Genomic DNA, 10,378 nt, shown 5'->3' with positions numbered 1-10,378 from the left:
AGCAAGGAAGGAAAAAGAGGGAGTAAATAAAAAAAAGGATATGACACTATTCCAATCCACTATAATGGTTTTGGGGTTTTTCACAGGGGAGAGACTCACCAGCCAATGATACTGCTAAAAGCAAGAGATCTTTAATTTGATACATTTTCAGCTTCCCCAAGGGAAGATTTAAGGTCTAAGGGAACACCTAGCAATGGGAACAAATAAGGGGAGGACAGAAGCAACTCAGGAGGGATACAACCATATTTGTAATAACAGTATTTAGGCCACAGCAGGATAAGAAAAGAAGTTCAAGGATGTGAGTGAAGAGGATATATGTTGTCCTTTGTATACTTAGCTTTGCTTCTACATAAGATAGCTAAGATCTTGTCTCCATCAGGGAAGCACACCAGCTCTTCCCACCCTTCTAAAACTAGGTGGGGATCAACACAGGTCAATTCTCTATACAAAAGTATTTTCATAGATTAGGATGGTCAGCCAATGAGAAGAGTCAAAGAAAATTCAAATTGCCAGAGAAACAACAAAACAAAGCAGAAGAGGGAAGGGTGAGTTCTTGCTCATACCTGGCTGATTGATCTCCTTCATTTGCTGTCATATATAACAGATGCTAATTAACCAGGTGGAGTATGGGCATAGAAGATTATAAAAGAGGGAAGGGGCCAGGCTGGACGAAGAGTTGTGTCTGAAGCACATATAGCTTGTTTCAAGAAATACTGGATTCATCTGCATCCAAAAAGAGAACTATGGAGATTGAATGTAAATCAATACATGCTATCTTCGCTTCTTTTTTTTCTGTTTTTTTCCTTGTGGTTTTTCCCTTTTGTTCTGATTTTTCTCTCCCAACATGATTCACAAAGAAATGTGTATTTAAAAAGTTAATACACATGAATAAACAGAAAAAAAAAGCAATAAAGAAAAAAAGACTGGACCCCCCAAAAAAGAGAGGAGTGTGAGGATACATGTATATGTATATATTCTGTGAATTAATAACTATCATAGATGTAGGAAGGGAAAGTTTAAGTTTGGTCCTTAACTATTGAAATTCACCTTGTCAAATGACTTCTCATCTAATTAAATTCCCTTTATTTTTTTCAATTTTGATATCTTCTTTTCCGATTCATTGATGTGTCTCAGAAGATCATATTTCATTAATGACTCATATGAAGTTACATATAAGCTTCCCTTTCTTGTCCCAAATGCAACGTGAAAGCACATAAGCTTATGAACAAACACATTAAATTTACAATCCATATTGTTTTTCTCCCCAGTGTTTTTATTTCTAATGGCAATGCCACAGTACAATGAATCATCAGAGTAGGGCCTGAATGAACTCGAGTCTTAACACGTCTGACCCAGTGATAGTCTCTGTTTTTATGATGAAAAGACCACACCAATGTAATATAAGCATGGCACTAAAACTCCTCTGGGCTGACCCATTCATTGAACTTGAAAGGTCAGAGCATTCACAGAAGGGTGCTCTTGTGACTACAATTCATTCCTAGAGTCCTGGTATAAAAGAGCTAACAACTATAGCTCCTAATCTCCACCATTGTGTTCCCCATTTATACAAATTAGTCAAAGTGATACCATTAATCATAAAAAATATTTTTGCTAAAAATATCAACCAAAGATAATTTTAACATTAGCCTACCCATAAACTTGGAACATACTCTCCCACCAAAACATAGCACGTTCTTGGTATCCATAGAAACTTAGCAAGGAGACATACAAGTAGGGCAACCCATGTATTCAGTGTAACTCAGGACTATGAAATGCAGGCCTTAATACCCTTGATCTTAAGGAACAGCTTACACCTCAGATCACCTCTAATTTAGAACTATTTCTCTGTTGGCTGCTCCATAGGAACTCTTCTTTGACTATGTTATAGTCAGCATTATATTCATTTAAGCAAAAGCAATTTACCTAAGCCTAGGACTGACAGAGCTGTTCCCGGTTGCTTTTTTTTGCTGGACTCAGAAGGGTTTTCTTTCAGACCATAAATTGTTAAAATTAAAAGGGCAAGGCAGACGAGCCTCTCCTTTTTTCCAGTTTCAAGCAGCATTTTTCTTCATCCTGAAGCATCCATGAGCAGCAAATCCAAAGACTATGTTTCTCCATTCAGTTTATCAATTTAGGATTGGGGATGTTGGAGTGGAGGAGAATCCAGGCTCTTCTCTAGCTCTTGGCTTGATGCTTTCCTCTTAGCCCTCTGCTTAGCAAGCTTGGTTCCTTTTGCAAAGAGGTTCTGGGCCTTCTCCTCAACTGATAGTCGAGATGAGTTCTTTGCAAGCAGTAGGTGGCAGCCTTTGCTCTGCTTTGATGTTTACTATCGGTCTTCTGCCTCAAAGCAGAAGCAACTCACTTCTATCTTAGGAGATCAAATTTCACCTTCTTATCATTCATGCTACAAATAGGCGATATGCAGTTCCCTGATAGGCACCAAAAAGTTAAAATTATGGGGGTTTTCTAAGGGTCAACTTCAAAGGCATCATAATAGTCACATGTAAATTAGCTGCTGGGAAGCAAAGCACTCTGGCCTCATTTTCATCAGTGAATTCTTTTCTCTGAGGACTCTTTTTATCAGGTCCTCATGAAACGCTCTCTATTTCTGTTCATTTACACAAATAAAATTGTTCAAAGCCAAAAATTATTTTTCACGAAATAACTGAGGAGAGACTCATCACTAGAGAGTGCAGCTACAGTTTTGCAAACTTTGGTCACAACAACTCATGGAGATCATATACTGAAGTATAGAGGAATTGGCATCTGTATTCTGGGGGGAGGAAATCCTTTGAAGTATCTGAAGTTTCTATTATTTACTGGTGACTTTAGATTTCATCAATGTAAGAGAGATTCTGCTATGAAAGCTCCTTCCATCGGTAGACTCAACAACTCATTCATAGCTTAGTTCTTAAAATGTTGCTGCCTAGAATCCAAAGAAATTAAGTGACAAGCCCATGACAGCAGTTAACTTGTGTCAAAAAGCAGATTATGAATTCAGGTCTTTTTGACTCTTTTTGACCCCTAAAAAATTCCAAAGAAAAAGAATAGCAAGAAAGCATCACAGTTATATACTTACACGGTTACATTTTAGCTGAGGAGAGAAGGAAAGGGAAAGGAGAAAGGGAAAAACATACTCAGTTGCATGTAGAACTCCAGAAAATAGCAGAGAGAGATAAGAAAGTTTTCTTAAATTAGAAGCTGAGTTGACCTGTGGAAGTACTGCTAACAATAAGGCTAATGATGAAATTCCAGCTGAGCTATTTAAAATCCTAAAAGGTGATGTTGTTAAAGTGCTACACTGAATATGTCAGCCATCTTGGAAAAATCAACAGTGGTTACTGATTTGGAAAAGATTAGTTGACATTTGAATCCTAAAGAAGGGCAATGATAAGGACTGTTGAAATGACCCCAAAAAATGGCTCATTTCACATGCCAGTAAGATTGTTTTTGAGAGTTTTCAAGCTAGGCTTCAGTTTATATGAACTGAGAGTTAGCAGAAAAGGTTGATTTTCAAAGAGGCAGAGAAACTGGACATCAAATTGCCAACACTCACTGGATTACGGAGAAAGCAAGGGAGTTATAGAAAAACATCTACTTCTGCTTCATTGACTACACAAAAGTCTTTGTGGGGATCATCACAAATTGTGGCAAGTCCTCAAAGAGAGGAGAGTACCAGATCATCTTACTTGTTTCCTGTGAAAACTCTATGCAGGTCAAGAAGCAACAGAAATGAACAAAGAACCACTGATTGGTTTAAACTTGGAAAGGGAGTATGATAAGGCTGTACATTTTCTCCTTATTTAACTTATATACAGAGTACATTATGCAGAATGCCATTCTGGATGAATCAAGAACTGGAATTAAGGTTGCTTGGAGAAATATCAATAATTCTAGATATGTCGCTGATACAATTCTGATAGCGGAAATGAAGAATTGAGAATCCACTTTATGAGAGTCATGAAATAAAAGTTAGCTTGAAACTTTAAAAAAAATCCCAAAAGTAGATCAAGTGGTTCCATCACTTTCTGGCAAACAGAGGGAGAAAAATGGAAGCAGTGCCAGATTTTATGTTCTTGGGCTTAAAGCAGGGGTCCTCAAATTTTTTAAATAGGGGGCCAGTTTACTGTCCCTCAGACTGTTGGAGGGCTGGACTATAGTAAAAACAAAAATTTTGTTTTGTGGGCCTTTAAATAAAGAAACTTCATAGCCCTGGGTGAGGGGGATAATTTTCCTCAGCTGCCACATCTGGCCCTCGGCGGTAGTTTGAGGACCCCTGGCTTAAAGCAACCAGAGCCAAGAAATTAAAAGATGTATGTTCCCTGGAATGAACACTATGGAAAAACTGGAGAGCACACTAAAAAGCAGAGACATTATCTTGCTGATAACGGTCCATATAGTTAAAGGTATACTTTTTCCATTAGCAATGTATGACTGGGAGTTGAATTGTAAGGAAAACTTGAGTACTGCAACATCAACACTTTTGAATTGTAGTGCTGGAGAAGACTTATAAGAGTTCTTTGAACAGTGAGGAGATCAAATCAGTCAATACTTAAAGAAATTAATTCAGACAATTCACTGCAAGGTCAAATATTAAAGCTGAAGCTTAAAAACTTTGGCCACATAAGATTGAATTCATTGGAAAAGACCTTAATGTTGGGGAAGATAGAAGGCAAAAGGAGAAAGGGACACCAGAGGTTGAGATGGAGAGTTTCATGGAACTTGGACAGACTGAGAGAAAGTGGGGAAAAGAAGGGCCTGGAGCACTATGATCCATAGGGTCACAAAGAGTCAATGAATTAAATTGGGTTTAGAAAATGAATTTTTAATTTTATTTTACTTAACCATTTAGCACAGTAGGCACTTAACAAATGTTTATTGACTGAAAGTTTATTTTGTGATTTCTTCTACTAATAGTACTGGTTTCTCTGAGTGAATGTAGGCTTAGTAACCATTTCCAAAGTTGATTTTTTAATGCATTATTGTAATTGTAACAAAATATGAGCCTGGAACCCCAGATTTCAGGTTCCTTTCTTTCAACCATTATTAATCTCTTAAAAAGCAATTGCTCAAAGAATGTTTGTGGCAGCCCTCTTTGTAGTGGCCAGAAACTGGAAACTGAGTAGATGCCCATCAATTGAAGAATAGCTGAATAAATTGTGGTATATGAATATTATGGAACATTATTGTTCTGTAAGAAATGACCAACAGGATGATTTCAGAAAGGCTTGGAGAGATTTACATGAACTGATGAATTTTGATGCCCAAAGGACCATCATATATTATATGAAAAAGAAGAAGAACACCACATTTTGGCACCCAACGTGGGGCCAAATGTGGTGTTCTCTTCTTTAAAATATAATGGTTCTCTCTGGAAACAGGTTTCTTGGGGAGGTTTTCTGGAGACAGCCTTAGTTTCAGTTCAGAGTAATAATCACCTCAAATACAGCCAGCTGATAAAATCCAAACATTTATTTCTTATCTTTCCTTGGGCCCGGTTAGTTTTCTTAGAGGCCTATGTCTCTGCTTGGTTCCAAGAGCTCTTGCAGCTTGTCCTTTGCCTCTGCTTTCTTCAGCCTCCAGCCAGCACAAAGGGGGAAGATGGAATGAATCTGACTTTGCCTCCAAGAGTGGACTTGTGGGCTTCTGTATCTCCCAGAGTGCTCTTTGGCCCCGAGAGCTTCTTGCTTATATGCTGTTCACTGAGTACACACCAATCATTATATCACTGAAAAACCATTATTTGTTGTATGATTAAATCAGTGCTAAATTAGATTTAAACATTATCTCCTCAATTCCACTTAGCACCTTGTTTCAAGTTCTGGCCCATAACATCTCCTCATAGCATCAGATCAATCATACTGAACCATGCTAAATTAGATAATTATTGTCTCTATCAACTCTGATTAACACTTTGTAAGGATTCCAACAGGAGATTACATTACATTACATTGAATTCCCAATGCCTATATTTTTGTCCTTCTGCATTGTTGATTTCCTTCACAGGCTAATTGTATAATATTTCAGAGTCCAATTCTTTTTGTACAAGAAAATAATGGTTTAGACACGTACACTTATTTTGTATTTAATTTATACTTTAATATATTTAATATATATTGGTCATCCTGCCATCTAGGGAGGGGGTGGAGGGAAGGAGGGGAAAAATTGGAACAAAAGGTTTGGCAGTTGTCAATGCTGTAAAATTACCCATGCATATAACTTGTAAATAAAAAGCTATTAACATTTAAAAAAAAGCAATTGCTCATCTCCTGATTCATCATGTTAGAGCAGTCTTTAATAAAGATGTGTCCCTTCCAAATCTATGATTAGGACATCTTTCAGCGACCCATCTTTCAGCCTATCCCTGAAGAAGATTACTGCCAATTGTTTCCCTATAGAGCATTCCTGGGGAAAAGTAACTGAATGAGATTTTGAAAATGAAAGCTGAAGATGAAAAAGTCCACTTGCAAATTCATTTGAAATCTACCTATGGCTGAGGAACAGAGTCAAGTATAGATTACCTACACCCAGATACTTTGTTATTGTTGTTTTTACCATGACTGAGGGTAAACCAGATCTTTCTGGGCTTTCTGGACCACTTGAGTCTGTGAAATATTATGAATTTCCTCGCCATAGATATAATAAATAGAAACAAATATAAAATAGAAACAATAGTTACTTCACCGAGTTATTCTCTCTTCACAGAGGCATTGGTTAGAGTCACATTCTAAGATCTTTGCAAAAGGTAAAGATGTTTCTCACATATCTGTCTTTTAATTGAGCTGTTATAGATCTATTTTCCATAAGTGGGTCAAAATTTTCTAGAACTTATTAATATTTGCAACTATCTTCCTCAGGGCACCATATACTGCATTTACCTTGCACCTATTGCCAGATGCTGGGCTAGGTATTAGGGATACAAAGTAGCAGGCAATAGTGTAGCAGACAGTGCAAAATGGAGGTCCAAGACCTGAGTTCAGATTCTGACTTGGCTACTAATTGTACATCCATGGGCACAACACTTAAGCTCCCTGGGCCTCAGTTTCTTCATCTGTAAAATAAGTGCCCTAGGCTACATGGCCTACAATGTCCTTTACAGATATATATTTATGATCCTATAACAAAAATGAAACAGTTTCTAGTTTTAAATTAGGTTATATCCTATCAGGAAAGATGCTTGTTAGACAGACAAATAGATAAATACTCCATTGAGATACAATACAGTTGACAGAACACTGGACTTGGATTCAGTGAATCTGATTTTGAAGGGATTGGTCTAAATGACCTCCACAGTTTTTTCAGCTATATCATAATAATTCTCACTTCTGTTTGTGCTAAGATGCTCCTCAGTCAGGTTTCTTCTGAAGTACTCTCATCTTAGTAGACTCAGATTTGATGAACAAGTCCATATTCATTTTCTCTATTCCCTTAGTTATTTTATGTATTTAAAGCATTTCTCCCCCGCCTTTCTATATGGAACAATTGGGTTGTTGATGTTATCTTCCTCATTATTATTACTGGGGAAAGGTGTCATCACAAGATCTTTTTTATTTTAATTTTTTAGCATTTTATTCCCCCTAATTACATGTAAATACAATTTCCAACATTCGTTTTAATTTGTTTTTATTTTCTCTCTCTCTTTATTATTATAGCTTTTTATTTACAAAACATATGCATGGGTAATTTTTTTCAACATTGACCTTTGCAAAACCTTCTGTTCCAAATTTTCCCCTCCTTTCCTCCACCCCCCCCCAGATGGCAGATAGTCCAATACATGTTAAATATGCTAAAATATATGTTAAATCCAATATATGTATACATATTTACATAGTTATCTTGCTGCACAAGAAAAATCAGATCTAGAAAGAAAAAAAATCTGAGAAGGAAAACAGAAATGTAAGCAAACAATAACAGAAACAATGAGAATGCTATGTTGTGTTCTACACTTTGTTCTCATGCTTCTCTCTCTGGGTGTAGCTGGCTCTCTTTATTACTGAACAATTGGAACTGGTTTGGATCATCTCATTGTTGAAGAGAGCCACGTCCATTAGAATTGATCATCATATAGTCTTATTGTTGCTGTGTATAATGATCCTATGATTCTGCTCATTTTACTTAGCATCAATTCATATAAGTTTCTCCAGGCCTCTTTGAAATCATCCTGCTGGTCATTTCTTACAGAACAATACTATTCCATAATATTCAGATACTATAACTTATTTAGCCATTCTCCAACTGATGGGCATCCACTCAGTTTCCAGTTTCTTGCCACTACAAAAAGGATTGCCACAAATATTTTTGCACATGTGGGTTCTTTTCCCTCCTTTAAGATATAAGATATAAGGGATATAAGCACAGTAGAGACTGCTGGATCAAAGGATATGCACAGTTTGATAACTTTTTGAGCATAAATCCTTCCTTCACAGGTCTGAGAGTTAAATTATCCTACATTCTTTTAATTTATTTATAATCTCATTCTTTATGTTTAGATTATGAACCCATTTTGATCTTATCTTGATATATGGTGTTAAGTATGGGTCAATGCCTAGTTTCTCCCATACTAGTTTCTAATTTTCCCAGCAGTTTTTGTCAAATTGTGAGTTCTTATCCCAAAAGTTGGGATCTTTGGCTTTGTTCAACTCAATTCACTTATCAGTTCACGTAAGTTTCTCCAGGCCTTTTAGAAATCATGCTGATAATCATTTCTTATAGAACAACAATATTCCATAACATTCATATACCATAACTTATCCAGCCATTCTCAAACTGATGGGCATCCACTAAATTTCTAGTTTCCTGCCAGCCCAAAAAGGCTGCTACAAACATTTTTGCACATGTGGGTCCTTTTCCTCTTTTTATGATCTCTTGTGATACAGGCCCAGTAGAGATACTGCTGGATCAAAGGGTATGCATAGTTTGATAACAATTTGGGCATATTCCAAATTGCTCTCCAGAATGGTTAGATCAGTTCACAATTCCACCAACAATGTATTAATGTCCCAGTTCATAAATGGATCAACTTACCCATAAAACAACAACAACAAGAAAACATCATTTAGCAGAATGGATAAAAAACTAGAATGTGACAAAATGTGATTTATATGAAAGGCATTTAAAAATGAAAGACACAAAAATAAAGGACTGGAGTAGATTTTATTATGCTTTAGCTGATGCAAAAAAAGGCAAATCATGATCTCAAAGTTAAAAGCAAAATAGATTTAACTGAATGAGTTAAACAGGCACCATAGATAATGAAAAAAATATCAATATTAAACCTGTGTTCACCAAATGCTTTAGCATCCAAATTTTAAAAAGAAGAACCAAATGAACTATTAAATTGAGGACATCAAAAGGATGGACCAAAATGAACAAGCAAATAAAACTATGTATTACAGAGTACAGTTGCCAATCTGCTCTATTAGAGGCACCCTCTCTGGAAACTCCCTAACTCCCTATAATGATGATATAATAGCTCTGATGAAAGAAGGAAAATTCAGGAGGAGTGTATGAGTATCTTCTTGAGAATATCTTCATAAAGAAAAGTTTTGTGGACTGGCAATTCACTAGGAGCATAAGAAATCACTCAATGGATTTCACCAAATGTATATTAAATACTTCTTTTGTACTAAGATTCTAAGTTTTACTTTTTAGAACCTTCCAAATCACCCATGAACTCTGCATTGCCAATGAATTTAGTGTTTTATTTGACAGAATCAAATATTGAAGTGCATGGGGGATTTTCATATATATATATATATATATATACTAAGACTCCTGACCAGTTAGATACTTTCAACAAAAAGCTAATCTTATTTTACCTGCTGAACAAATCCCTTTCTTTCTAATTTGTGGTACATTTTTCAAAGCCATAGCTAATTAAAATCCTGCCTGTTCTCTAAGTCTGGCTTTTTTACATGTAACACATCCAGTCCCACTTTTGTTCATAGCTTCCAATTTCAGCACAATTCAAAGAATCTCAGTGATTATCCTATCTTCTTGTTACATGGAGTTCTCTATTGTACCAGCTGTTGTATTTAAATTCTTTTTTCTCTGAAGACTGTCAACCTGCTCTTGTGTTGCTTTCCCCGCCTTGCTTTGTATTATTCTGCATATTAGAATTTTTCATTCACTCCTCCAGCTCAGTGTGGGTGCTCTGAATAACTTATTTGGTATCCTGCCCTCAACTGTCTTTTCAAAATAGTAGTCAATTTACTAGGCAGAAATTCCTTGCTTAATTGAGATCTGGGTAGTTCAGCTTTCCAGAATTGTCCCAAAGGGTCTAGGTCATCTTCCCTTTCCAAATAAACTCATATTACTCCTCTTCATGAACATTATGCATTTAATGCTGGAATTCCTTCCATTCTCTGCTAGAATTTAA

This window comes from Sarcophilus harrisii, chromosome 1, assembly GCF_902635505.1.
Source record: "Sarcophilus harrisii chromosome 1, mSarHar1.11, whole genome shotgun sequence".
NCBI classification, from domain to species: domain Eukaryota; kingdom Metazoa; phylum Chordata; class Mammalia; order Dasyuromorphia; family Dasyuridae; genus Sarcophilus; species Sarcophilus harrisii.
This window is presented reverse-complemented; position numbering follows the sequence as displayed.